Source organism: Pristiophorus japonicus, chromosome 4 (genome assembly GCF_044704955.1).
Source record: "Pristiophorus japonicus isolate sPriJap1 chromosome 4, sPriJap1.hap1, whole genome shotgun sequence".
NCBI classification, from domain to species: domain Eukaryota; kingdom Metazoa; phylum Chordata; class Chondrichthyes; family Pristiophoridae; genus Pristiophorus; species Pristiophorus japonicus.
The window spans coordinates 285,904,828-285,931,925 of NC_091980.1; positions in this window are offsets into that span (position 1 = coordinate 285,904,828).

The following is a 27,098-nucleotide window of genomic DNA, read 5'->3' on the forward strand; positions in this document are numbered from 1 at the left end:
TACTACACAGTATAAATGCATACGAGGCCCATGCTTGAGAGAAGATCAGTCTGTGACCTGTGCTTTATTCCTTAGCACTCAAGTGATGAAGGTGGGTGGAGCTTCCCCTTTTATACCTGAAGGTCCAGGTTAGGAGTGTCTCCCACCTAGTGGTCAGTGTTCTCACGGTGTACAACTTAGGTCAGTTTATACATGGGTTACAATGCTGGTTGAATACATGACATCACCTCCCCCCCCAAAGTCTTATTGGGATCACAGGTTGAGTCTCTCTGGTGGTTTACGCTCCCTTGTAGAGCGCCTGAGTTGGGGCTCCGGTTGTTGGGCGCTGGCCTGAGTGTCTGCTGTTTGCAGTGCCTCAGGCCTGTCCGGACTGCCCACAGTGACTGGGCTCTCCTCCCTTTGGTCCCGGTGTTCGGTCACCTGTGGTGGAGTGAACTCTATATCGTGTTCTTCCTCTGCTTCTTCTATGGGGTTGCTGAACCTCTTTTTTGTTTGATCCACATGTTTGCGGCAGATTTGTCCATTGGTAAGTTTAACTACCAGAATCCTATTTCCCTCTTTGGCAACCACAGTGCCTGCGAGCTATTTGGGCCCTGCAGCGTAGTTGAGGACAAAAACAGGATCATTTACATCAATACATCGCGCCCTCGCATTCCTGTCATGGTAGTGATATTGTGACTGGCGTCTCGACAATTTCTTTCATGGTTGGGTGTATAAGGGATAATCGGGTTTTGAGCATCCTTTTCATTAGTAACTCTGCGGGTGGAACCCCTGTGGGCGAGTGTGGTCGGGATCTATAGGCCAACAGGAGGCGTGATAAGCGGGTTTGTAGGGAACCCCCTTGGATTCTGAGCATCCCCTGTTTGATTATCTGCACTGCTCGTTCTGCCTGGCTGTTTGAGGCCGGCTTGAACGGTGCTGTTCTAACATGGTTAATTCCATTGCCTGCCATGAAGTCCTGGAATTCAGTGCTTGTGAAGCACGGGCCATTGTCGCTGACCAAGATGTCCGGTAGACCGTGGGCGGCGAACATTGCCCGTAGACTTTCTACCGTGGGAGAGGATGTGCTTGAATTTAAAATGTCACACTCGATTCATTTGGAGTAGGCGTCTACTACAACCAAAAACATTTTCCCCATGAAAGGACTTGCGTAGTCCACATGGATGCGTGACCAAGGCTTGGCGGGCCATGGCCAGGGGCTAAGGGGGGCTTCCCTGGGCGCATGGCCCAGCTGGGCACATGTGTTGCACCTGCGAACACAAAGTTCCAGATCTGCGTCTATCCCTGGCCACCAAACGTATGACCTGGCAATTGCCTTCATCGTGACAATGCCCGGGTGCCCATTGTGGAGTTCTCTGATGAACACCTCTCTGCCCATCTGGGGCATGACTACATGGTTTCCCCACAGTAGGCAATCGGCCTGAATCGAGAGTTCATCCTTGCGTCTGTGAAATGGTTTAAATTTCTCAGGGCATGCCCTGTACGTGGCTGCCCAGTCCCCATTCAGGACACATTTCTTGACTAGAGACAATAGCGGGTCTCTATTTGTCCAGACTTTAATCTGACGGGCTGTCACGGGTGAGCCTTCGCTTTCGAAAGCTTCAACAGCCATGACCATCTCAGCACCATGCTCGGAAGCCCCCTCAGTGGTGGCGAGTGGGAGCCTGTTGAGTGCATCGGCGCAGTTTTCGGTGCCCGGTCTGTGCCGAATTGTGTAGTCATAGGCAGCTAACGTGAGTGCCCACCTCTGTATGTGGGCTGATGCGTTTGCATTTATGGCCTTGTTGTCGGCCAAAAGGGACGTTAGGGGTTTGTGATCTGTCTCCAGCTCAAATTTCCTGCCAAACAGGTACTGGTGCATTTTCTTTACCGCATATACATATGCGAGCTCCTCCTTTTCTACCATCCCGTAGCCCCTTTCTGCCTGGGACAGACTCCTGGAGGCATAAGCTACCGGCTGTAACTGACCCTTGGCATTGACATGCTGCAACACACACCCGACACCATAGGACGACGCATCGCACGTTAACACAACTTTCTTACATGGGTCATATAGCGTTAACAGATTGTTGGAACATAACAAATTGCGTGCTCTATTAAAAGCCCTTTCCTGGCTGTCCCCCCAGACCCATTCGCGACCTTTGCGTAGGAGCACGTGTAGCGGCTCTAGCAGTGTGCTCAATTTGGGAAGAAAGTTACCAAAATAGTTCAGGAGCCCCAGGAACGAACGCAGCTCCGTCGTGTTACGGGGTCTGGGTGCTCTCTGGATCGCTTCCGTCTTGGATGCAGTAGGGCTGATCCCGTCTGCTGCTACCCTCATCCCCAGGAATTCTACCCCTGGAGCTAGGAAGACGCACTTCGCCTTTTTCAGTCGCAGACCTACCTGGTCCAGTCTGCGTAGCACCTCCTCCAGGTTGTGGAGGTGTTCTTCAGTATCGTAACCCGTAATATGGATGTCATCCTGAAAAACCACCGTCCCTGGAAACGACTTGAGGAGGCTTTCCATATATCGTTGGAAGATCGCGGCGGCCGAGCGAATCCCGAATGGACATCTGTTGTACTCAAACAACCCCTTGTGTGTCGTCATGGTGGCCAGCTTCTTCAACTCACTCGCTCGCTCCTGGGTCATGTAAGCTGAGGTTAGGTCCAATTTTGAAAAAAGTTTGCCACCGGATAGCGTCGCAAAGTGGTCCTCTGCTCTCGGTGGCGGGTACTGGTCTTGGAGTGACACCCGATTGATGGTGGCCTTGTAATCGCCACATATCCTGACCGACCCATCCGCCTTGAGCACCGGCACAACCGGGCTCGCCCAGTCACTGAATTCGACTGGCGAGATGATGCCTTCCCTCAGCAGGCGATCCAATTCGCCTTCTATCTTTTCCCGCATCACATACGGCACCGCTCTGGCCTTGTGGTGTACTGGTCTGGCGTCCGGGTTGTATGAACTGTATACATGCTCCACATGAACTTCCAGCGATTTCCCCCAGTGTCCATTTCTGCAATTTCTGCAGGTATTTTGCTCATCTCTGCAAACTCCGGCTGAATGTATGCCTCCACGCCGCCAGCATGAGTTGCGATTTGAAACAAAAGGTCCCTTGTCAGTCGTTTGTCCCTGACTGCCCCTGGTATTGTCCTTGAGTGCACCATTAACAGGTGTTGATGGCCCCATTACTGGCCGCATTGTCCCTTGCAATGGCGTGAATCGCTGTTCAGCTTGCCATTGTCTCTGTCGAACTCCCCCTCTGGGTTCGACTACATGTTGGGGCATGCCTGACTGCCCTTGTCTGCCTGAAGAACTGTGTGCTGCTTTAGCAATGTTGAATCTCTGTCTCAACCATTCCTTAACACAGTACCTCTCGTCCGTTCTGCTAGTGGCCATGCTCGCGTGGTTTAAATCCCAGTTTCTTGTCGCCATTGATACGTCCTTACTACACAGTATAAATGCACACGAGGCCCATGCTTGAGAGAAGGTCAGTCTGTGACCTGTCCTTTATTCCTTAGCACTCAAGTGATGAAGGTGGGTGGAGCTTCCCCTTTTATACCTGAAGGTCCAGGTTAGGAGTGTCTCCCACCTAGTGGTCAGTGTTCTCACGGTGTACAACTTAGGTCAGTTTATACATGGGTTACAATGCTGGTTGAATACATGACAGCGTATGCATCCAAACGTTTGTCTAAAGCAGAAAGAGCCTACAGTATGGCAGAAAAAGAAGCATTAGTGTGTGTGTACGGTGTTAAAAAGATGCATCAATACCTGTTCGGTCTGAGGTTTGAATTAGAGACTGATCACAAGCCGCTCATTTCATTGTTTTCTGAGAGCAAAGGTATCAATACCAATGCTTCATCCCGCACCCAAAGGTGGGCATTGACACTATCTGCCTATGAGACCTGGCACAAAGAATTGTACCGATTCTTTGAGCTGGTTGCCATTGCCCACATCGGAGGTGGAAACGCCACAACCAGCAGATTTAATGTTAATCATGGATGCTTTTGAGAGTGAAAGTACCCCTGTTACAGCTCAACAAGTTAAGACCTGGATCAGCCAGGACGAATATTATCGATGGTAAAGGGTTGCATCCTCTAAGGGGATTGGTCTGCCATACCTAAGCAAATGTATGAGGAGGCCAAACCATACATTTGTCGCAAGGACAAACTGTCTATTCAAGCAAATTGCATATTGTGGGGCAATTGAGTTGTAATGCCTAAGAAAGTGAAAGAGAAGTTTGTGCGTGAGTTACACAGCACACATCCTGGTATAGTGATGATGAATGCCATCGCCATGTCCCACGTTTGGTGGCCAGGAATTGATTCTGAGCTGGAAGCATGCGTGCATCAGTGCAACACCTGCATGCAGCTCAGCAAAGCACCAGCGGAATCGCCGCTGAATCTGTGGTCATGGCCATCCAAACCTTGGTCCAGGGTTCATGTAGATTTTGCAGGTCCCTTCCTGGGCAAGATGTTTTTAGTTGTGGGATGCTTATTCGAAGTGGATAGAATGCATTATCATGTCATCCAGTACGTCCACGGCAACCATAGAGAATCTCAATGTCATGTTCGTGACACATGGTCTGCCTGATATAGTGGTGAGCGACAATGGGTCATGCTTCACCAGTCAGGAGTTTCAGGAGTTTGTAAAACTTAACGGCATAAAACATGTAAGGTCAGCCCCGTTCGAGCCTGCGTCCAACGGGCAAGCAGAATGTGCAGTACAAATTATCAAGCAAAGCATGAGGAGAGTAACCCAAGGGTCACTGCAGACCCGCTTGTCTTGTCCTGTAACTCTTGCTGAGTTACAGGACAAGACCCCACACACTCACAGGGGTCTCGCCTGCTGAACTCATGGTGAAAGGAGGTCTTAAGGCCAAGTTATCTCTTGTACACCCAGATTTATGTAATCATGTTGAATACAGAAGACAGGGTCAACAAGGGTACCATGATCGCGCAACTGTGTCGCGCGAGATTTCTGTTAATTATCCTGTTTGTGTGTTGAATTATGGTCAGGGTCCCAAATGAATCGCTGGTATGGGCATGGCCAAGGAAGGAAATAGAGTATTTGTTATTAAGCTCAAGAATGGGCAAACTTGCAGGAAACACATGGATCAAACAAAGCTGAGGCACACAGACGAGCCAGAGCAGTCGGACAAAGAAACCGTCGACGACCAGCCAACCTACCAGCAGCCTTAAGTGGACTCAAGGGTCATCAGTGAACCCGGAATTTCCATCACGGATTTGTTCAATAAAAATGGACTTGCAATTCCTGACATGGCCACTGCCACCCCCAACAAGTCAGCCATCCAACCACCAGCCACAACAGTCTCTGCACATTCACCCAAGGCCGGAATCGAACTGAGACGGTCAACCCGGGAGCATAAAGCACCGGACCGTCTCAACCTGTGAAAGACTGTGATAAGATCTCAGAGGAGGGTGTTGTCATGTATGTACATGCTGTTTGTAGCCACCAGATGGTGTCATTGTTGGAGGCCACTGAGCAGCACGCACATGGTGCTGCTCAGGTATAAAAGGCCAGCCATTTTGTGAGTCAGGCATTTTGGGCCTAAATAAAGCAGAAGCAAGGTTGTACATTGTTTCGTTAAACAGTACTCAGTTTGAACCTTTATTGCATACTTAACACTTGAACGTAACCAGTACACACTACTCGTAAGCTTTCCACTGCGTGTGCAGCTTTCCGTTGCTTGTTGAGCTAGGGCCACCTTACCTGCCAGAGTATTGGATCGCAGGGTTATCTGGAACTGAGTGGAAAGAAACCCAGCTCCAGCAATAGGTCTACTCCAGGTACCATCAATGAGCCAATCTGCCTGATCAATTATTAAGAGCAATACGGAATACAATACAACAAAATTCTCATCCTTGTTTTCAAATCCCTAAATGGCCTTGCCCCTCCCTATCACTGTAATCTCCTCCAGTCCCACAACCCCTGAGATGTCTGTGCTCATCTAATTCTGCCCTCTTGAACATCCCTGATTATAATCACTCAACCATTGGTGGCCGTGCTGTCTGTTGCCTCGGCCCTAAGCTCTGGAATTCCCTGCCTAAACCTTTCCGCCTCTCTTTCCTCCTTGAAGACGCTCCTTAAAACTTACCTCCTTGACCAATTTTGGTCACCTGCCCTAATTTCTCCTTATGCAGCTCGGTGTCTAATTTTTAATCTCATAATACTCCTGTGAAGCATCTCGGGACGTTTCACGATGTTAAAGGTGCTATATAAATAGCACAAGTTGTTATTGTTGTTGATGTGCTTAACTCAGCTATCAGATAACCAAGGCTGCCACAAAGCCTCCAGTCTCTTATCACCAAGCATGTCATCTTTAAAGTCAATTCAACCCTAACGAGATCCTGCTTACCTCCCATCTCCTTCACTCCACTGAAGGAAGGAGAGATAAGGAAATAAAGAAATGTGCGACCTAAAATTGATTTGAATTCCGCGAAAACTGAGTATGTTGGAGAGAAGCTCCACCACAACTGGCGCTGGTCCAACTTGTTAAGTCATATGAAGAGCGCAAGATCGATTGTATTACTTGGCAAAGCCTTGCTCCACAGAGGATGGAATGCTCCTGATGCTGATTAAAAACAAGCTGGTTATTATCATTCCTCAATCATAATATTATAGCTGTTGAAGAAAGCTATTTGATCTTAGCTTCAGTAGAACATTCCATTTTGTTGGGAACTGTTAATAAAATTGATACAGAAAAAGGAATTGCTACACTGTAGTAGTCAGGTACATGCTGACTGGCTGCCTTTGCTGTCTGGCAGTGTACCGTTTACACAGTGTTGTAACTGCTTCATTAGGGGTGCATCCGGGTTTTTCTTATGTATTGGCCTCAACATCCACACAAGTGTACGTATCCATGAAAAATCAACGAGGAAAATCCACCAACAGCTACCACTGACCTCGTTCTTATAGGCCATGCTTATCTATAAAATCCTGCAATGGTTAATATATTTGAGGTTTACCATTAGATGTTGACTTGCCATCTTGTTTGGTTGACGAATCAGTAAGTCGCATCTGCAAGTGTCTTTCACAGTCAGTTCCTTGGTGAAATCTTAAATCAGTAAAAGGCCATAGCCTCATTGCCGATTCATCTGAAACCCTTCATTTCAAGCCACGTATGCATTCTCAAATAGGTACATACGGAAAGTATATGGAGACACATATATTGTTAAGAGAGGTGTTGTAAGATGATCATGGAACAAACATTCTGAAAAATGATTTCTACTTATCAACCGATTCTAGAGATCAAATTCTGCCTTTATTTATACAAGAATTTTTTGAAAACTCTTTCATGTTTCTCCTTTCTTCCTTTGAGGGAATTGGTTCCTGAATGGCCTTGGATTCTAGAGGCACGGACAGCCTTCAGGAACCTTGCCCGAGTAACCATTTTTCATAAGTGAACTTAGACGGGGAGCATCAGCAGACTATTCCAGCATGAAGCGCATCGCAACTGAACTCAATCATGTCCTTTTATTGATGAGCTGGAGTCCAAGCTGCAGACACTGCGAACATCAGGGAGGGGGAGAGTTACCTGAACACTGTGTTCCAGGGGGTAGTCACACCCCTTAGGTTAACTAACTCAGATTTGGCTAGTGGTCAAGGACAGGAGGGTATGACTACGAGTGAGGAAGGTATGGGGATTCAGGAGGTAGTAATGGAGGAGCCTCCGCCTTTGCTCTTGTCCAACACATTCAAGGCTCTTGTTCCCTGTGTGGAAGAGAGCGGGACTGCAGGGAGGATGAGCAAACTGACCACAGCACCGTGGTAGAGGGAGTCATTCAAGCGGGGGGAGTAAAAAGAAACATTGTAGTAGATGGGGACAGTATCATTAGGGGGATAGATATAGTTCTCTGCAGCCGTGAGCGTGAGTCCCGAAAACTGTGTTGCCTGCCCGGTGCCAGGGTTAAGGACATCTCCTCAGGGCTAGAGAGGAATGTATAGTGGGAGGGAGTAGGCCCAGGTAGACGTTGCTACCCAGGTAGACATCATGGTCTACATGGGTAGCAACGACATAGATAGGACAGACAAGAAGGTTCTGCTAAGGGATTATGAGCAGCTGGAGGCCAAACTAAAAAGCAGAACCACAAAGGTAATAATCTCTGGATTACTACTCGAGCCACGAGCAAATTTACATAGGTTAAATAAGAACAGAGAGCTAAACTCATGGCTCAAAGACTGGTGTGCAAGAAATGGGTTGTGGTTCCTGGGGCACTGGCACCAGTACTGGGCTAAGAGGGAGCTGTTCTGTCGGGACGGACTCCACTTGCAACGGGCTGGGACTTGGGTCCTGGTGAACCAAATAACTAGGGCTGCAGAGAGAGTTTTAAACTAATTAGTGGGGTGGGGGGGAGGAGGACGGGGGAGTATTCAGATGAGCAGAAACCTAAAAGCTCAAAGAACAAGGTGAAGGCAATAGAGCAGAGTAGCATTTGGGGAAACGAAAACCAGAGCGCCAGGAAGGGACAGAATCTATAAACATAAAGAGTATATCAGAAACTGGGGCCATAGCAGGAGAAAATGGTAAGAAAACATATTTAAAAGTTCTTTATCTGAATGCCGCAGCATTCGTAACAAATTAGATGAGCTGTCGGCACAAATAGTTACAAATGGGTATGATCTGGTAGCCATAACAGAGACATGGTTGCAAGTTGACCAAGACTGGGAACTAAACATTCAGGGGCACTTGACAATTTGGCAGGAAAGACAGAAAGGAAAAGGAGGTGAGGTAGCTCTGTTGATAAAGGATGGAATCACTGCAATAGTGAGAACGGATATTGGCTCAAATGATCAGGATGTTGAAACAGTTTGGGTGGAGATAAGGAATAATAAGGCGAAAAAGTCACTGGTGGGCATAGTCTATAGGCTCCTTAACAGTAGCAATCCTGTTGGTCGGAGTATAAGCCAAGAAATAGTGGGGGCATGTAAAAAATAGCAATAATCATGGGTGATTTTAACTTCCATATTGATTGGAGAAATCCAATTGGTCATGGTAGCCTTGAGGAAGAGTTCATAGAGTGCATAAGGGACGGGTTCCTTGAGCAGCATATAACATAGAAACATAGAAACATAGAAAATAGGTGCAGGAGTAGGCCATTCGGCCCTTCGAGCCTGCACCGCCATTCAATGAGTTCATGGCTGAACTTCAGTACCCCATTCCTGCTTTCTCGCCATACCCCTTGATCCCCCTAGTAGTAAGGACTACATCTAACTATTTTTTGAATATATTTAGTGAATTGGCCTCAACAACTTTCTGTGGTAGAGAATTCCACAGGTTCACCACTCTCTGGGTGAAGAAGTTTCTCCTCATCTCGGTCCTAAATGGCTTACCCCTTATCCTTAGACTGTGACCCCTGGTTCTGGACTTCTCCAACATTGGGAACATTCTTCCTGCATCTAACCTGTCTAAACCCATCAGAATTTTAAACGTTTCTATGAGATCCCCTCTCATTCTTCTGAACACCAGTGTATACAAGCCCAGTTGATCCAGTCTTTCTTGATATGTCAGTCCTGATATCCCGGGAATCAGTCTAGTGAACCTTCGCTGCACTCCCTCAATAGCAAGAATGTCCTTCCTCAAGTTAGGAGACCAAAACTGTACACAATACTCCAGGTGTGGCCTCACCAAAGCCCTGTATAACTGTAGCAACACCTCCCTGCCCCTGTACTCAAATCCCCTCGCTATGAAGGCCAACATGCCATTTGCTTTCTTAACCGCCTGCTGTACCTGTATGCCAACCTTCAATGACTGATGTACCATGACACCCAGGTCTCGTTGCACCTCCCCTTGTCCTAATCTGTCACCATTCAGATAATAGTCTGTCTCTCTGTTTTTACCACCAAAGTGGTTACCCTCACATTTATTCACATTATACTTCATCTGCCATGCATTTGCCCACTCACCTAACCTATCCAAGTCACTCTGCAGCATCATAGCATCCTCCTCGCAGCTCACACTGCCACCCAACTTAGTGTCATCCGCAAATTTGGAGATACTACATTTAATCCCCTCGTCTAAATCATTAATGTACAATGTAAACAGCTGGGGTCCCAGCATAGAACCTTGCGGTACCCCACTAGTCACTGCCTGCCATTCTGAAAAGTACCCATTTACTCCTACTCTTTGCTTCCTGTCTGACAACCAGTTCTCAATCCACGTCAGCACACTACCCCCAATCCCATGTGCTTTAACTTTGCACATTAGTCTCTTGTGTGAGACCTTGTCGAAAGCCTTCTGAAAGTCCAAATACACCACATCAACTGGTTCTCCCTTATCCACTCTAACGGAACCAACCAGGGGGTAGGCTATCTTAGATCTGATCCTGTGTAATGAGACAGTATTAATAAACAATCTCCTAGTAAAGGATCCCCTTGGAATGAGTGACCATAGCATGGTTGAATTTCAAATTCAGATGGAGGGCGAGAAAGTTGGATCTCAAACCAGCGTTCTAAGCTTAAATAAAGGAGACTACAAAGCTATGAGGGCAGAGTTGGCTAAAGTTGACTAGGAAAATAGATTAAAGTGTAGGACAGTTGATGAATAGTGGCGTACATTTAAGGAGATATTTCATAATTGTCAAGAAAAATATATTCCAGTGAGGACGAAAAGGTATAAAAGAAAAGTTAGCCATCCATGGCTAACTAAAGAAATAAAGGATGGTATCCAATGAAAAACAAGGGCATACAAAGTGGCCAAAACTAGTGGGGGGACAGAAGGTTGGGAAGTTTTTAAAAGCCAGCAAAGAATGACTGAAAAAATGATTAAGAAAGGGAAGATAGAGTATGAAAGTAAACTAGCACAAAATATAAAAACAGATAGCAAGAGTTTTTGCAGGTATATAAAAAGGAAAAAAGTGCTAAAGTAAATGTTGGTTCCTTAGAGGACGAGACTGGGGAATTAGTGATGGGGAACATGGAGATAGCAGAAACTCTGAACAAATATTTTGCATCAGTCTTTACAGTAGAGGACACCAAAAATATCCCAACAGTGGATAGTCAAGGGGCTATAGCGGGGGAGGAACTCAACACAATCACAATCACTAAGGAGGTGGTACTCAGTAAGATAATGGGACTAAAGGTGGATAAATCCCTTGGACCTGATGGCTTGCATCCTAGGTGTTATGTCTTCAGATGCTCTGATAATGACTCCACAAGACAATGTGTTGTACTTGAACTGTAGTGACCATAATCCATTTAATGCAACTCCAGAGTGAGGATCACACATGGTGGCCTGCTTTTTATATCCAGCCTGGCACACCTGTACATGTCTCCCACTGCAGTGCCCTCTGGTGGCACACCTTGTAATAGTACAAGCAGTAACAATGTAGAATACATGACATCACTCTCCCCCAAGTCCTTAGTGCAAATCACCTCTGCATTGACTGTGCTCTGGGCTTAGCTCTATCTCGTTGACCCTTGGAGGGTCGTTTCCATCTTGGATGAGTAGGTGGTGTTTCATTGGCAGTAGAGGTGCTGGTGGTTTCTGTTTGTGCATTCATGACCACTCCATTCTCTTCCCCCCCCCTCCCCCCCCCCACCCCACGTACAGATTGTGCAGTTGGCTCATTACATTCATATACATTCAAAAAAAATGATTTGCATTTACAGTATTACATTCGTGGTACTGTAGAGAGCCAAGTACATTTGAATGGTGATGTACATACTTGGAATATACTTGGAGTCAGTGCTGAGGTCAGCCCCGGTGCGTGAGGACAAACTAGTGCCAGAACTGCTGGATGGTGTCCAGGTAGTCTGGTGGTGGAGCGGTGCCCAGTGCTGACAGTGGGAACCCGGTTGGCTCAAGTTGCCTGCTCTTGGGGCTTTTGCCGTTGCTCCTAGCTTTGGGCAGGTTCACAGATGCCTGTGACCTCCCTGTCTTCTCCTTGCACCCCGGGTCGCTGCTACTCCCTGAGGAGCAATCGTCTAGCAGTGCGTAGGAAACTGCTGACTCGCTTGCCTGGTCGTTATTTGGTTTGGGATCCTGGCTGGTCCCATTTGGGGGAACCGTTGCGGATGACCCTTCGTTCCCGGATATGGCTTTGGTGGCGATAGGGTCTGGGGGCTGCGCCTTAGCGTGGTTTGCTCTTTCAGACTCGTGGCAGTTGGTGCCATCGGGTGCCTGGGAGGTGGAGCCAATCGGGGACAGGGTATTGATACCGGTGCCGTTGCCCTCCTGAGATCGCTTGCTCTGCAGCTTGTATATTTTAGCTGCTTGTGGTCACACTCCGTGGTGCATCACTCTGGTCCCAGGGATGCAGGCTGCAGCGTTGGGTAGCTCACTGGACCTGTGTGCTCCTGATGGGTGTTTGTCCGCTGCATTGACTGTATGCAGTTGAAATCCTACATCGCACAACGTTTCATTACTTATTGTAAATAATCTGTAGCTCTGATCGCAATCGCGTGACTTTTCTTTGCTTATTGCATGTACACAACTCTGATCATCAATTACATATTTTACATCTAACTCACAGTTGCTATTAAATTGATTGAGAGTGTGGAACTGTCCCTTTAAGTGTGGTGATTTGCAGGCCTCATTTAAGAGAGCCTTGCTCTCTTTACCCCAATCCTCTTCTTCGCTTAGTGCCACGTGTTGCTCCATCAGCGCTGCACCTCGTGGTCTGGTCGCCACCATCGTTTTCTTCAGCGCCTCACCTCGTGATTTGGGCGCCATCTTTATTCCATCCACGATGTCAACTGCTGTGATCCTCTTCTCCCCGGGTTCTGCCACCGAGGCTGGGAAGTCGCCTCTGGATCCGAGTTTCTTCCTCTGGAGTCCTGCCACTGGAGCTCGGAAGGTGCATTCGGGTCATCTCAGCTGGATCATCTCCACGCAGTCGTGCTGGGCGGTCTGTGCCTTGGGTGCTGTGCTGGTTTTCTCTCTGGTGCCGGGTTCACCCTCAGATGGGGGCTTGCTTTGCCTCCGGGTGCAGGGGACATCGATTGCTGGAGAGGTGAAATCTTCCGAGCTCCAATGGATCTTCTCCATCCACCTTCTTCCGAGTATCACCTGCAACAATCCACAGAGGTGACTTGTGCACTGCGCCGTCATGGAGTACCTTTACATCCGCACTACCAACGACTGGGATAAGTTAATTGGTGTAGGTGCGCAGCTTTGCCTGAACCGGGACCAACTTGGGTCGTTCAGCCTGATTGTCCCATAGCCTCTCAAAGCTTTTTGATTCATTACTGACTGGCTCGCCCCCATGTCCACTTCCATGAAGACTAGAACGCCATTTATCTTGACTTCCATCCTCAACGGAGAACATTCAGTGGTGTCGGTAAACATACCTCATCGTGGGGTTGAGCTGCCTCTCTGACTATTGCTTCATAATCCGCGCTGGATTCATGGCCATCTGCAGACTCTTCATCAACACAGTGAGTCATATTTCTTTTACACATTTGCTGGAGGTGGCCTTTTGTGCTGCAACCTTTACACACTGTCTTTAAAATGGCACTGGTGAGCCCTGTGATTCTCTCCGCAAGACCAGCATGGTGCTACTCACTTAGCCCCCCTCGGTGGACTCTGAGTTAAGGGAGTCGGGGGCCTGTTCTCTCTCCCCTGAGAGGGTTCGCGTTCTACAGTGCAGCCTCTAAAAGGCACCATTCTGTGCACAGTACTTGCCGGGTTTGAGTCCTGAGGATGAGTCATCCGCCTAGAGCTGCAGGTTGAGGTCATGAATGCTTGGCTCACGGATTTGGCCTACTGCAGTGTGACTATCGTATCTGCAGATAGTAGCTTATGAAGAAGGCCCTCATGGCCGATTCCAATGACAAAGATATCCCGCAGCGCTTCAGTGAGGTGGTCGTCGAAATCACACGGTGCCGCCAGCCTCCTGAGGTCTGCAGCATATTTCGCGATTTCCTGGCATTCAGGCCGTCATTGAGTATAAAACCAGTGTCTGTCTGTGAGGATGCTCTCTTTGGGATTGAGTTGTTCTTGGATCAGCGCTACAAGCTCCTCGTATATCTTGGTGATTGTCTTCGCTGCTGCCAACAAGTCCCTGACGAGGTCATTGACAGTGGGCCCACAACTGGTTAGCAGGATGGCTCTGCGCTTATCAGCCAGTGTGGCCGGATTGTCGCCTGCCAGGTCATTTGCTGTGAAGAAACGGTCGAGTCTCTCCACAAAGGCGTCCCAATCATCACCATCGGCGAACTGCTGCAACTAACCAAAGTTAGCCATTTTCGCATGAAGGTCCGTAATCTCGTCGCCAATTGTTATGTCTTCAGATGCTCTGATAATGACTCCACGAGACAATGTGTTGTACTTGAACTGCAGTGACTTTAGTCCATTTAATGTAACTCCAGAGTGAGGATCACACATGGTGGCCTGCCTTTTATACTCGGCCTGGCACACCGGTGCAGGTAATCAAAAGTCTCCCACTGCAGTGTCCTCTGGTGGCACACCTTGTAATAGTACAAGCAGTAACCATGTAAAACACAAGGGTCTTCAGAGAAATAGCGGCAGGGATAGTGGGTGCATTGGTTGCAATTTACCAACATTCCCTGGATTCTGGGGAGGTCCCAGCAGATTGGAAAACTGCAAATGTAACATGGCTATTGAAAAAAAGGATGCAGACAAAAAGCAGGAAACTATAGAGCAGTTAGCCCAACATCTGTGGTTGGGAAAATGTTGGAGTCCATTATTAAAGAAGCAGTAGCAGGACATTTGGAAAAGCATAATTTAGTCAGGCAGAGTCAGCATGGATTTATGAAGGGGAAGTCATGTTTGACAAGTTTGCTGGAATTCTTTGAGGATGTAATGAACAGGGTGGATAAAGGGGAATCGGTGGATGTGGTGTACTTGGACTTCCAGAAGGCATTTGACAAGGTGCCACATAAAAGGTTACTGCAGAAGATAAAAGTTCACGGGGTTGGGGATAATATATTAGCATGGATAGAGGATTGGCTAACTAACTAGTGGGGATCAATGCTGGGACCCCAACTATTTACTATCTATATTAACGACTTGGATGAAGGGACCAAGTGTAACATAACCAAGTTTGCTGACAATACAAAACCTGCAAAAGGACATAGACAGGCTAAGTGAGTGTGCAAAAATTTGGCAGATGAGTATAATGTTGGAAAGTTTGAGGTTATGCATTTTAGCAGAAAAAAATCGAAGAGCGAGTTATGATTTAAATGGAGAAAAATTGCATAGTGCTGCAGTACAACGGGACCTGAGCGTCCTGGTGCATGAAACACAAAAAGTTAGTCTGCAGGTACAGCAAGTAATCAGGAAGGCAAATAGAATGTTGGCCTTTATTGCAAGGGGGGTAGAGTATAAAAGCAGAGAAGTCCCACTGCAACTGCACAGGGTATTGGTGAAACCACACCTAGAGTACTGCGTACAGTTTTGGTTTCCATATTTAAGAAAGGATATACTTCCTTTCGAGGCAGTTCAGAGAAGGTTCACTAGCTTGATTCCGGGGATGAGGGTTGACTTATGAGGAAAGATTGAGTATGTTGGGCCTCTAGTCAATGGAATTCAAAAGAATAAGAGATGATCTTATCGAAACATAGAAGATTATGAGAGGGCTCGACAAGGTGGATGCAGAGAGGATGTTTCCACTGATGGGGGAGACTAGAGCTCGAAGGCATAATCTTAGAATAAAGGGCCGCCAATTTAAAATAGAGATGAGGTATTTCTTCTCTCAGAGGGTTGTGGATCTGTGGAATTTGCTGCCTCAGAGAGCTGTGGAAGTTGGGTCATTGAATAAATTTAAGACAGAGCTAGACAGTTTCTTAACCGATAAGGGAATAAGGGGTTATGGGGAGCGGGCAGGGAAATGGACCTGAGTCCATGATTGGATCAGCCATGATCGTATTAAATGGCGGAGCAGGCTCGAGGGGCCGTATGGCCTACTCCTGCTCCTATTTCGTATGTTGTTATGTTTATGATGTGCAGTTTCCGCCAGGGGTCACTGGAAAGGAGTGCTTATTTCCCCTCTCCTTTTCCCAGAGTAATGTGATGATTTTGCAGTCCACACTGCCGCTCTGGCTCAGATTAGCTCACTCTGTATAAGCGGGGGACTGAGCCTGGGATTCTCTTGTCCTGTATGGCTCAGTTCCACATGGAGTGCTGCATTTAATCCATCAGTAGATTTTTAATACAGTTCCAGTACTATCAATAAAAAAAAAGGGGGGGCTGTGGTGATGGGGGGAGCAATTCTACTTGCCCCCAAAATAGGTGGCAAATTCGTGGAGCAATGATTTGGGGCACCTGAGACCTGAGGCAAATTTGGCATTAGGCCGAATGGAAGTGACGAGCTGCAGGAACTAAACAGGCATCGCAATACAGCTGTCGGGGCTTGACAGGTTTTGGTCAACTCCGAAGCTGAGCTTGCCTGCAGGTAGAGCCTGGAGTGGAGGCGGAGGTGAATCTGACGGGGGCAAGCCTGGACCCGCAGCGCTCCGCAATATTTTTGCGGAGCCAGGAGGAACACTCTCACTCATTCTGGCTCCACAAAAGAATATCACTTTGAAAAAGTGTCGTAGCTTTTTATTGAGCAGCCTCCAACGGACTCTTTAAAAATGAAAATAAATACTTACCTTTATTTCACAACCTCAGGAGGTCTGAAAGCACTTTACAGCAATGAAGTACAGTTACTCTTGTAATACAGGAATTACGGCAGCCAATTTGTGCACAGCAAGCTCCCACACAGCAAAGTGATGATGACCAGATAATTTGTTTTTGCTTTGTTGATTGAGGGATAAATATTGGCCAAGACACTGGGGATAATCCCCTGCTATTCTTCAAAATAGTGCCATGGGATCTTTTACATCCACCTGAGAGAGCAGACATGGGCTTGGTTTAATGTTTCATCTGAAAGACAGCACCTCTGACAGTGCAGCATTCCCTCAGTATTCCATTGGCATGTCAGCCTAGTTTTTTTACACTCAAGTCTTTAGAGTGGAATTTGAATCCACAACCTTCTGATTCAGAGGTAAGAGTGCTACCCACTGAGCCACGGCAGCCACTGATAGCTAAGGGTCACTAGTTAGGCTGAAGACCAGATACAACTAGGCTTTGCCCATTTGTATTTGAACTTTACACCAAGGCGCAGGATCTCGCTTTGCTTAGTAAGCCAGCTGGTCGCTCATTTACAAGTCTTTCTGAATATGGCACCAGGTCGGAGCTTGGGCTTCAGTGGGGCAGTCAAGATATCTGCTTCTCCTGCCCCCCGCAACCGATTTTCAATTCATGGCCGCCCATTTTTCAGGCATAAAACAGGCGGTCGTGAGCTGATTTTCTCCCCCATAATACGACGGAAAGTTACGAGTCTATCGTGGTTCTCATGAGCAGAGAGAAGTCTCAGAGCACTGTACAAGGCAGTGGACAAAGATTAAATACCAAACAAGAGGGAGGGGAGGGGGGGAGAAGTAGGATTTGTGGGGTGAGGGCGTGGGTGTGGGGAAAGTGGAAAAATGGTCCTTAAGTCTAAAGGCAAAGGAAGAAGGTGAGGCCAGAGGTGTTGAAGGAGAAACTTCCAAAGGGTTATGGAAGGAGCAGCCGCTGATGGTGCAGCTGAGGGGAGGCGAGAACGAGGAGACGTCAGAGAAGCTGAGGGTTCATGCAGTAACATATACCTGCAGGAGATCGCTGAGGTAGGGCGAGGTGAGGCCGTGGGAGTATTTGAGGGGGAGGACAAGGATCCTAAAACCAATTCTCTGGGGAGCCAGCGGAGCTTGGTGAGGAGAAGGCTGGGGAGTGTACAAGCTTTGGTGTGTTTGAGGACATGAGCCTTGGCAATTTGTATGATTTGTAATTGATCCACATGGTGAGGAGAACATTGGAGGTAAACATTAAGGTAACAAAGGCATTAAATTCCAGTGATTCACTGGCATCAATAGATTTCTGTGATTCAGGATTTGGGAATTACTGTTTTATCCTCCTATGTGCAAAACACTGACCCCACCTGAACCTCCCACCTTCTCCCCAGATGTTGATGGCCTGAGGCCTGGTGCAGTGTCAAGCCATATAAACCAGGGAGATCCAGGTTCAATTCCTTCTCTGTGCAGATTCAGCTGATCTCAACCATGACAGTTGTCCTCAGCACCCTTTGGGCAAGGAAGGGGAAAAGTCGACCACGGTTCCCACTCCTGACTCCTGTCCTGAATTCCCGCTGGAAATTGTGTGAGTGGACAGCAGGCGTGGACACGATTGAGCTCAACTGGGGTGACCTCCATGGGAAAACCGCCTAAAAACACTCAATAGTCTAAACTTAGACATGAAGAATAGACACTTGAGCAAGGTGCTGAAAGGCTGCGTGTGTGAAAGGAGTGGGTGTCCACAGCACAACCTGTGTCGGAGCAGTGAATGACAGACTTCACGATTTCAGCATTAGCCTGCGCATGCGCTAAATCCTGAAGTTGCGGTCAGTTTCAAAGGTGAAATGACGGTGAACGCTGCCAGTTTGTCGTCATCAGGACCGCAAGCTTTGGGCCCTTATTTTATGGATGGTTAAGAATCCCAGCATACCTATAAATTAACACAGCATTGCTGCACGTGGCAGCCAGCTGACAAGTGAGAATAATATGCATGTATATTATTTTCATTTTTCTTATTTCCAACTTATGACTCCACTGGGCAGTGAAAACATTGCTCATTCCTACAGAATGAATAAAAAGCGGTTCACATTTATAGGTAAGGGCATATAAGGTATGGCTTATTATGGAAGGAAATTTCACGATTGCAACTATATTCCGATGTCTGGCAAGCTCGCCATCTAATTGGAGTCCTGTATATTTCACATAGGTGCATAGGCCTGTCACCTAATTGAACAACTACTCTCAGGAGACTGTCTACAGCATGTCTCAGGCTTTACCCAAAATGTCTGCCTCTTTCTGTGAGCGCAGATATCAATCACATCCCTGATCATTAGCACACGCGACGCAACTTTAATATATCATTACAATAGAGCTTTCCTCTGTCTGAGTTTTTGTGTGGGCAGTCGTGAGATTTTTTAAGAACCGATTGAGGCTGTTAAAAGATTTCAATTAATTTTCGTCATCAGTGTTCGAGTCATGATCCCAGTCTGTGCCCCAACCCAGTCCTACTCTCGGACTTGACTAAAGGTGGCTTCACGGGATTCACATTCATTTAAAAGCAATAGCAAACAAAGAATGATTGTAGGACTGCATGGGCCCCAAACTGATCAGATGAAACTTCCTACATCCTGCACATACGATACCTGGCCACCAAGTGACGAGAAGTTTACATTGTACACACACAGCTTCTGTTATGTCGCTTCCCTTATACCCCAGCACTGAGCTGATAAACTTCCATGCTCAATCAATAGATCACCGTGTTACAGAATGTTCTAACCTCCTGCTCTGCCAATGATTCATCCCCCTATCACAGTAAGTCCCAGTTAAAGATCAATACCAGCAAACTTTTCATGTTTTTTTACTATGTATACTGTTATCAAACAGATTGAGGATTTGTGTAGACTGCATTACCCACAAAATACATTATTGAGTCAGATTTCATAACTCTCTCTATCTGTGCCATGAGTTACATAGACTGACTTACTTGCTGCACCCCATATATATTTCCACATAGAGCCATAGAATCATAGAAATTTACAGCACAGAAGGAAGCCATTTGACCCAGCACATCTGTGCTGGTCGAAAAATAGTTATCCAGCCCAATCCCACTTTCCAGCTCTTGGTGGTTGCTGACCTGCATTGGCTCTGTTATGTCTTGAATAAAGAGTCAGACTAGATCCTGCAAGCTCAAAGTAAGGTGTGACCGTACTCCCTTATTACAGATCTCAGAGTGCCTCTCCAGCCTGTGAAGCCTCCTTATATACAGGTGCTTCCAAGGGATTGTGAGATCCCTTGGGACTCCAGGGGGCGAGCCCTCTGGTGGTTGGACATGGTATTTACAGGTTTACATACATAACAGGCACCCGGTTAAACAACGCCTCAATTTCAAAAATCTCATCCTTGTTTTCAAATCCCTCCATGGCCTCACCCCTCCCTATCTCTATAATCTCCTCCAGCCCCGCAATGCCCTGAGATTACTGCGATCCTCGAATTCTGCCCTCTTGAGCATCCCTGATTACAATCGCTCAACCATTGGTAGCCGTTCCTTCTGTTGCCTAGGTCCTAAGCTCTGGAACTCCCTCCCTAAATCTCTCCGCCTCTCTATCTCTCTTTCCTCTTTGAAGACGCGCCTTAAAACCTATCTCTTTGACCAAGCTTTTGGTCACCTGCCCTAATTTCTCCTGATGCGGCTCAGTGTCAAGTTTGTTGTCATAATACTCCTGTAAAGCATCTTGGGATGTTTTACGATGTTAAAGGTGCTATATAAATACAAGTAGTTGCTGTTGTTGCTCCCTGGTTATTGACCCCTCTGCTTGGGGAAATAGGTCCTTCCTATTCAATCTATCTCGACCCTCATAATTTTATGCATCTCAATCAAGTCTTTAACAGCGTAAGACTTTTAAAGTGCAGTAAAATACATTTAAAAATATAATTTAAACATTTAAAATCCTGTTAAATAAGATAAGTTTATTTTTAGACCCTTTAAAATATGTGAATTTATTTTTCAAAAAATTACATTTTTATTCTAAATAATTAATTAAATTCCATTTTTATTAACTTGAAATATGTGCTGTTTTTCAAAAGTTATTTTCAGTGTTTCTATGGGCCCAAGTTTCGGGTGGAGTTGCTCCTAGTTTTTTGGAGCAACTAGTTTAGTTTGGAGTATGTTAGAAATTGCAATTCTCGGATATTAGTTAGCTCCAGTTCTAGTGAGTTAGTTTAGGTTTGCTTTAGGTAAGGTACTTTTTTTTCAAAAGGGGGTGTGTCCAGCCACTCAGGCTTGTTTTGCAAGTTTCGGCAGTGAAAACTTACTACAAACTAACTTAGGATGGAGTAAGTGTCCACTTTTGTAAGTTCTGAAAAACTTTACCTAGAGTTAAGTTTAGTGCAGGCACAGCCAGAGACGGCAGGTGGGAAGCATTAAACACAAAGGACACATCAATATCACAACAGCGGGGGAAAGGGAAGTTAGAGGATTTTCCATAAACACCTTCACAACAACATTAAAGAAGCAAAATACATTTAAAGCACTGGGTACTAAACAAAGCAATACATTTAAAGCACCAAGCACTAAACGAAGCACAAAAAGTAATAAGCAATTAATTAATAAAAAATAGAAGGAACCCTGCACCTAAAGCACCAAGATCAAAGTAATAAGTAATCAATCAATAAAAAATAGAAGTCCTACCTTTATGTGAAGATAAGGTGTCTCGGTCAGTGTCTCTCTCTGTAGTGTCTCTCTCTCTCTCTGTATCTGACAGTGAGGGGTGGGGGGGGGGTGGCGGGTGCGGTGTGTGTGTGGTGTGTGTCTATGTGTGTGTATGTGTGGGAGTGGGGGGGGGATGTGGGAGGGGTGGGGTGTGTGTGTGTGTGGGGGGGGGGTTGGGAGGGTGTGTGTGTGTGTGGGGAGGGTGGGAGGGGTTATGTGTGTGTGGGGGGGGTGGGAGGGGTGTGTGTGTGTGTGGGGGGGGGGGTGGTGGGAGGGGGTGTGTGTGTGTGTGGGTGTGTGTGGGGGTGGATGGGAGGGGATATGTGTGTGTTGGGGGGGTGAGAGGGGGGTGTGTGTGTGTGGGGGGGGTGTGGGAGGGTGTTTGTGTGTGGGTGTGTGTGTGTGTGGGGGGAGTGGGAAGGGGTGTGTGTGTGTGTGTGTGTGTGGGCGGGTGTGTGGGGGTGGGGGGGTGTGTGGGGGTGGGGGGGTGGGGGGAGTGTGTGTGTGTGGGGGGGGCATGTGGGGGTGTGTGTGGGGGGTGTGGGGGGGGGAGAGGCTGGAAGGAGGCACACCTGCTCTCTCCTCCGTCCCTTCGATCATTGAGTGCCCCCCAACCCATGCTCCTCCATCCCTTGCCACGCTCCCGCCTCCATCCCTGTTGCCACGCTCCCCCCTCCCCATCTCGGTATCCACACCACCCCCCCCCTCCCGGTATCCACGCCCCCTCTCCCGGTATCCACGCTCTCCCGAGCCATTGCGCATGCGCGCATGCTCCAGCGCGCCTGCGCAACGCTGCCGGCTCTGAGAAGAAGGCATGATCCCTAGCCCTGCCCCCTGCAGGCAGGCTCCTCCCCAGGGAGACTATGCTGCGCCACACCACTCCACGCCATGGTCCAGGAGGACCGGAGAATTGCTGCAGAATATTCCACGCACCTTCGAGCCCAGGCTGGTCACGTAAGTCTCGGAGGTGCGCCGTTTTCACCAGATGCCGAAACTTGGACCCTATGTTTTTGGGGGTATTCCCATTCATACTTATAGTGGTTCCGTACATACGGAATTGCCATAAGTATGAATGGGGATCCCCAACTCTGATAGGTTGGGCTGGCCCATGTGATCCCATTGTTGCGTAGGAAATCCTTATGCCCCTGGGATATGTGTGCATCTACGAAGGCCTTGGCGTAGTGGGCCAGGACCAAAAGTCTACGAACCTCTGGGACCACCAGGTACTTTCATAGAAATTTTTGTGGTTGGAGGCATTTGTCCGAGGGAAGCCTCCGACCGCAATTTCTGGGCCCACATCTTTCCTGTAATGTGGTGACCAGAACTGCATGCAATACTCCAGCTGTGGCCTAACTAGTGGTTTACACAGTTCAAGCATAACCTCCCTGCTCTTGTGTTCTATGCCTCGGCTCATAAAGGCAAGTATTCCGTATGATTTCTTAACCACCTTATCTATCTAGCCTGCTACTTTCAGGGATCTGTGGACATGCACTCCCAGGTCCCTTTGTTCCTCGATACTTCTCAGTGCCCTACCATTTATTGTGTATTCTCTTGCCTTGATAGCCATCTCTAAATACATTAGCTCACACTTTTCCAGATTGAATTCCATTTGCCACTGTTCTGCCCACCTAACCAGTCCATTAATATCTTCCTGCAGTCTACAGCTTTCTTCCTCACTATCAACCGCATGGCCAATTAATGTCATCTGGAAACTTCTTAATCATGCCCACCTACATTGAAGTCTAAATCATTGATGTATACCATAAAAAGCAAGGGACCTAATACTGAGCCATGCGGAACTCTCCTGGAAACATGCCTTCCAGTCACAAAAACACCCGGCAACCATTAACCTTTGCTTCCTGCCACTGGGCCAATTTTGGATACAACTTGCCACTTTCCCTTGAATCCATGGGCTTTTACTTTTCTGACCAATCCCAAGGACTTTTATTTTTCTGACCATATTTATGTTCCTTGACCATGGATTCCTTTTATAATGCTTTCTGATAATCCGCAATCTCTGCTATAACATCATCATCATCATCATAGGCAGCCCCTCCAAATCGAGGAAGACTTGTTTCCACTCTAAAAGTGAGTTCTCAGGTGACTGTACTGTCCAATATGGGAATTACAGCCTCTGTCACAGGTGGGACAGGCAGTCGTTGAAGGAAAGGGTAGGTGGGGAGTCTGGTTTGCCGCTATAACAAACATTGTTCAGGCTCCCTATTATATATGTAAACTTGCATTTACTCTGTACAGCCACCAGAGGGCTCATCCCCGAGAGTCCCAAGGGATCCCATAATACCTTGGGGGCACAGGTATTTAAGGAGGCTTCACAGGTTGGAGAGGCACTCTCGAAACCTGTAATAAAAGTCTACGGTCACACTTTACTTTGAGCTCACAATGTTCAGTCTGAATCTTTGTCTATACACTACAACTGGTGACGAGGTACATATAGCGAACCCAAATATGCAGAGCACAGTGGGCATCTGGGGGAAATTCTTGGAGGGAGATGATTGGGAAATTTTTGTGGAGCGACTCGACCAATACTTCGTGGCAAACGAGCTAGATGGGGAAGAGAGCGCTGCCAAACGAAGGGCGATCCTCCTCACCGTCTGTGGAGCACCAACGTATGGCCTCATGAAGAATCTGCTCACTCCAGCGAAACCCACCGAGAAATCATACGACGATTTGTGCACACTGGTCCGAGAGCATTTGAACCCGTAGGAAAGCGTTCTGATGGCGAGGTACCGGTTCTACACCTACAAAAGGTCTGAAGGCCAGGAAGTGGCGAGTTATGTCGCCGAGCTAAGATGCCTTGCAGGACATTGTGAATTTGAAGGACATATGGAGCACATGCTCAGAGACTTTTTCGTACTTGGCATTGGCCACGAAACCATACTTCGCAAACTTTTGACTGTAGAGACCCCAGCCTTGAGTAAGGCCGCAGCGATAGCCCAGGCGTTCATTGCCACCAGTGACAATACGAAGCAAATCTCTCAGCACACAAGTGCTGCTACAAGTACTGTGAACAAAGTGATGCTGTTTTCGAATCGTAACGTACAGGGCAGGTCACACTTACCTGCAGTTACACGTCCACAGATGTCTCAGAGTCCACCGTCAAAGGTGATGAGTGCAAGGCCATTAACACCTTATTGAAGCTGCTGGGGTGATCATCGTTTCCATTCATGCCGATTCAAAGAGTACGTTTACAAGAGCTATGGAACAGTGGGACACCTCCAACGAGTTTGCAGGCGAGCTGCAAAGCCTGTTAAACCTGCAAACCACCATGTTGCAGAGAAGGACAGATCCACAGAGGATCACGATGAACCAGAGCCTCAGATTGAGGAGGCAGAGGTACATGGGGTGCACACATTCACCATTAATTGTCCCCCGCTAATGCTGAATGTTGAGCTAAATGGACTGCCGGTGTCAGTGGAGCTGGACATGGGCACGAGCCAGTTCATCATGGGCAAAAGGACTTTCAAAAAATTGTGGTGCAGCAAGGCCGCAAGGCCAGTCTTAACTCCAGTTCGCACGAAACTAAGAACTGACACAAAAGAACTGATTCCTGTAATCGGCAGTGCTACCATAAAGGTCTCCTACGGTGGAGTACTACTCTGGGTGGTACCGGGCGATGGTCCTACACTGCTCGGCAGGAGATAGCTGGGAAAGATACGCTGGAACTGGGATGACGTCCGAGCGCTATCGCCCGCTGACGACACTTGGTGTGCCCAGGTCTTAAACAAATGTCCTTCGCTGTTCAAACCAGGCATCGGGAAATTACAAGGAGCAAAAGTGCAGACCCACGTAATTCCAGGGGAGCGACCCATCCATCACAAGGCGAGAGCAGTACCGTACATGATGAGAGAAAGGGTAGAGATCGAGGTAGACTGGCTGCAAAGAGAGGGCATCATTTCCCTGATCGAGTTCAACGAGTGGGCCAGTCCTATCATTCCAGTCCTCAAGGGAGATGGCACCGTCAGAATCTGTGGCGATTACAAAGTAACTATCAATCGTTTCTCCATGCAGGACCAATACCCACTATCAAAGGCCGACGACCTCTTTGCAACGCTGGCGGGAGGAAAGACGTTCGCAAAACTGGATCTGACTTCAGCCTACATGACGCAGGAACTGGAGGAATCATCGAAGTTCCTCACCTGCATCAACATGCACAAAGGTCTTTTTGTTTATAACGGATGCCCGTTTGGAATCCAATTGGCGGCAGCGATATTCCAGAGAAACATGAAAAGCTTACTGAAGTCGGTCCTGCACACCGTGGTCTTCCAGGATGACATCTTGGTCATAGGTCGGAACATAGTTGAGCAACTGTAGAATCTGGAGGAGGTTATTGTTGACTCAACCGCGTGGGGCTCAGGTTAAATCACTCGAAGTGTGTTTTTCTGGTGTCTGAAGTGGAGTTCCTGGGAAAGAGGATTGCGGTGGACGGTATCAGGCCCACCAACGCGAAGACAGAGGCAATTTAGAACGCACTGACGCCACAGAATGTGATGGAGCTGCGGTCGTTTCTGGGACTCCTGAACTACTTTGGTAACTTCTTACCGATCTCAGCACACTGTTAGAACCACTTCACACCTTACTACGAAAAGGAGACGAATGGGGTTGGAGCAAAAGCCAAGAAAATGCCTTTGTAAAAGTGAGAAAATGGTTCTGCTCAAACAAATTGCTTGTATTGTATGATCCATGTAAGCATTTGGTACTAGCATGTGATGCGTCGTAATATGGCCTGGGGTGTGTATTGCAATAAGCTAATGATTTTGGGAAACTGCAAACGGTTGCTTATGCATCCAAGAGTCTGTCTAAGGCTGAGAGAGCCTACAGCATGATTGAGAAAGAAGCGTTAGCGTATGTCTATGGGGTAAAGAAAATGCATCAATACCTGTTTGGGCTAAAATTCGAATTGGAAACTGACCAGAAGCCACTTATATCCTTCTTCTCCGAGAGTAAAGGGATAAATACCAATGCATCGGCTCACATCCAGAGATGGGCGCTCACGTCGTCCGCATACAGCTACGCTATCCGCCACAGGCCAGGCATAGAAAACTGCGCCGATGCTCTCAGTAGGCTGCCGTTGCCCACCACAGGGGTGGAAATGGCGCAGCCCACAGATCTAGCCATGGTTATAGAACCATTTGAGAGTGAGCAATCACCCTTCACTGCCCGGCAGATCAAAACCTGGACAAGCCAGGACCCCTTATTATCTCTAGTCAAAAGCTGTGTGCTTCATGGGAGCGGGTCCAGTGTCCTTGTAGAAATGCAGAAAGAGATAAAGCCGTTCTAGCGATGCAAAGATGAAATGTCTGTACAGGCAGACTGCCTTCTGTGGGGTAATCGAGTAGTGCTCCCCAAGAAGGGCAGAGACACTTTCATCAGTGATCTCCACAGTACCCACTCAGGCATCGTAATGATGAAAGCGATAGCCAGATCCCACCTGTGGTGGCCCGGTATCGATGTGGATTAGAGTCCTCCGCTCACAGATGTAATACATGCTCGCAGTTAAGCAATGCACCCAGGGAGGCGCCGCTAAGTTTATGGTCTTGGCCCTTCAAACCGTAGTCTAGGGTACACGTCGACTATGCAGGTTCGTTCTTGGGTAAAATGTTCCTTGTGGTTGTAGATGCGTACTCCAAGTAGATTGAATGTGAGATAATGTCGGCTAGCACGTCCGTTGCCACCACTGAAAGCCTGCGGGCCATGTTTGCCACACACGGCCTACCCGATGTCCTGGTGAGCGACAACGGGCCATGTTTTACCAGTGCTCAGTTCAAAGAATTCATGACCCGTAACGTGATCAAATATGTCACATCTGCCCTGTTT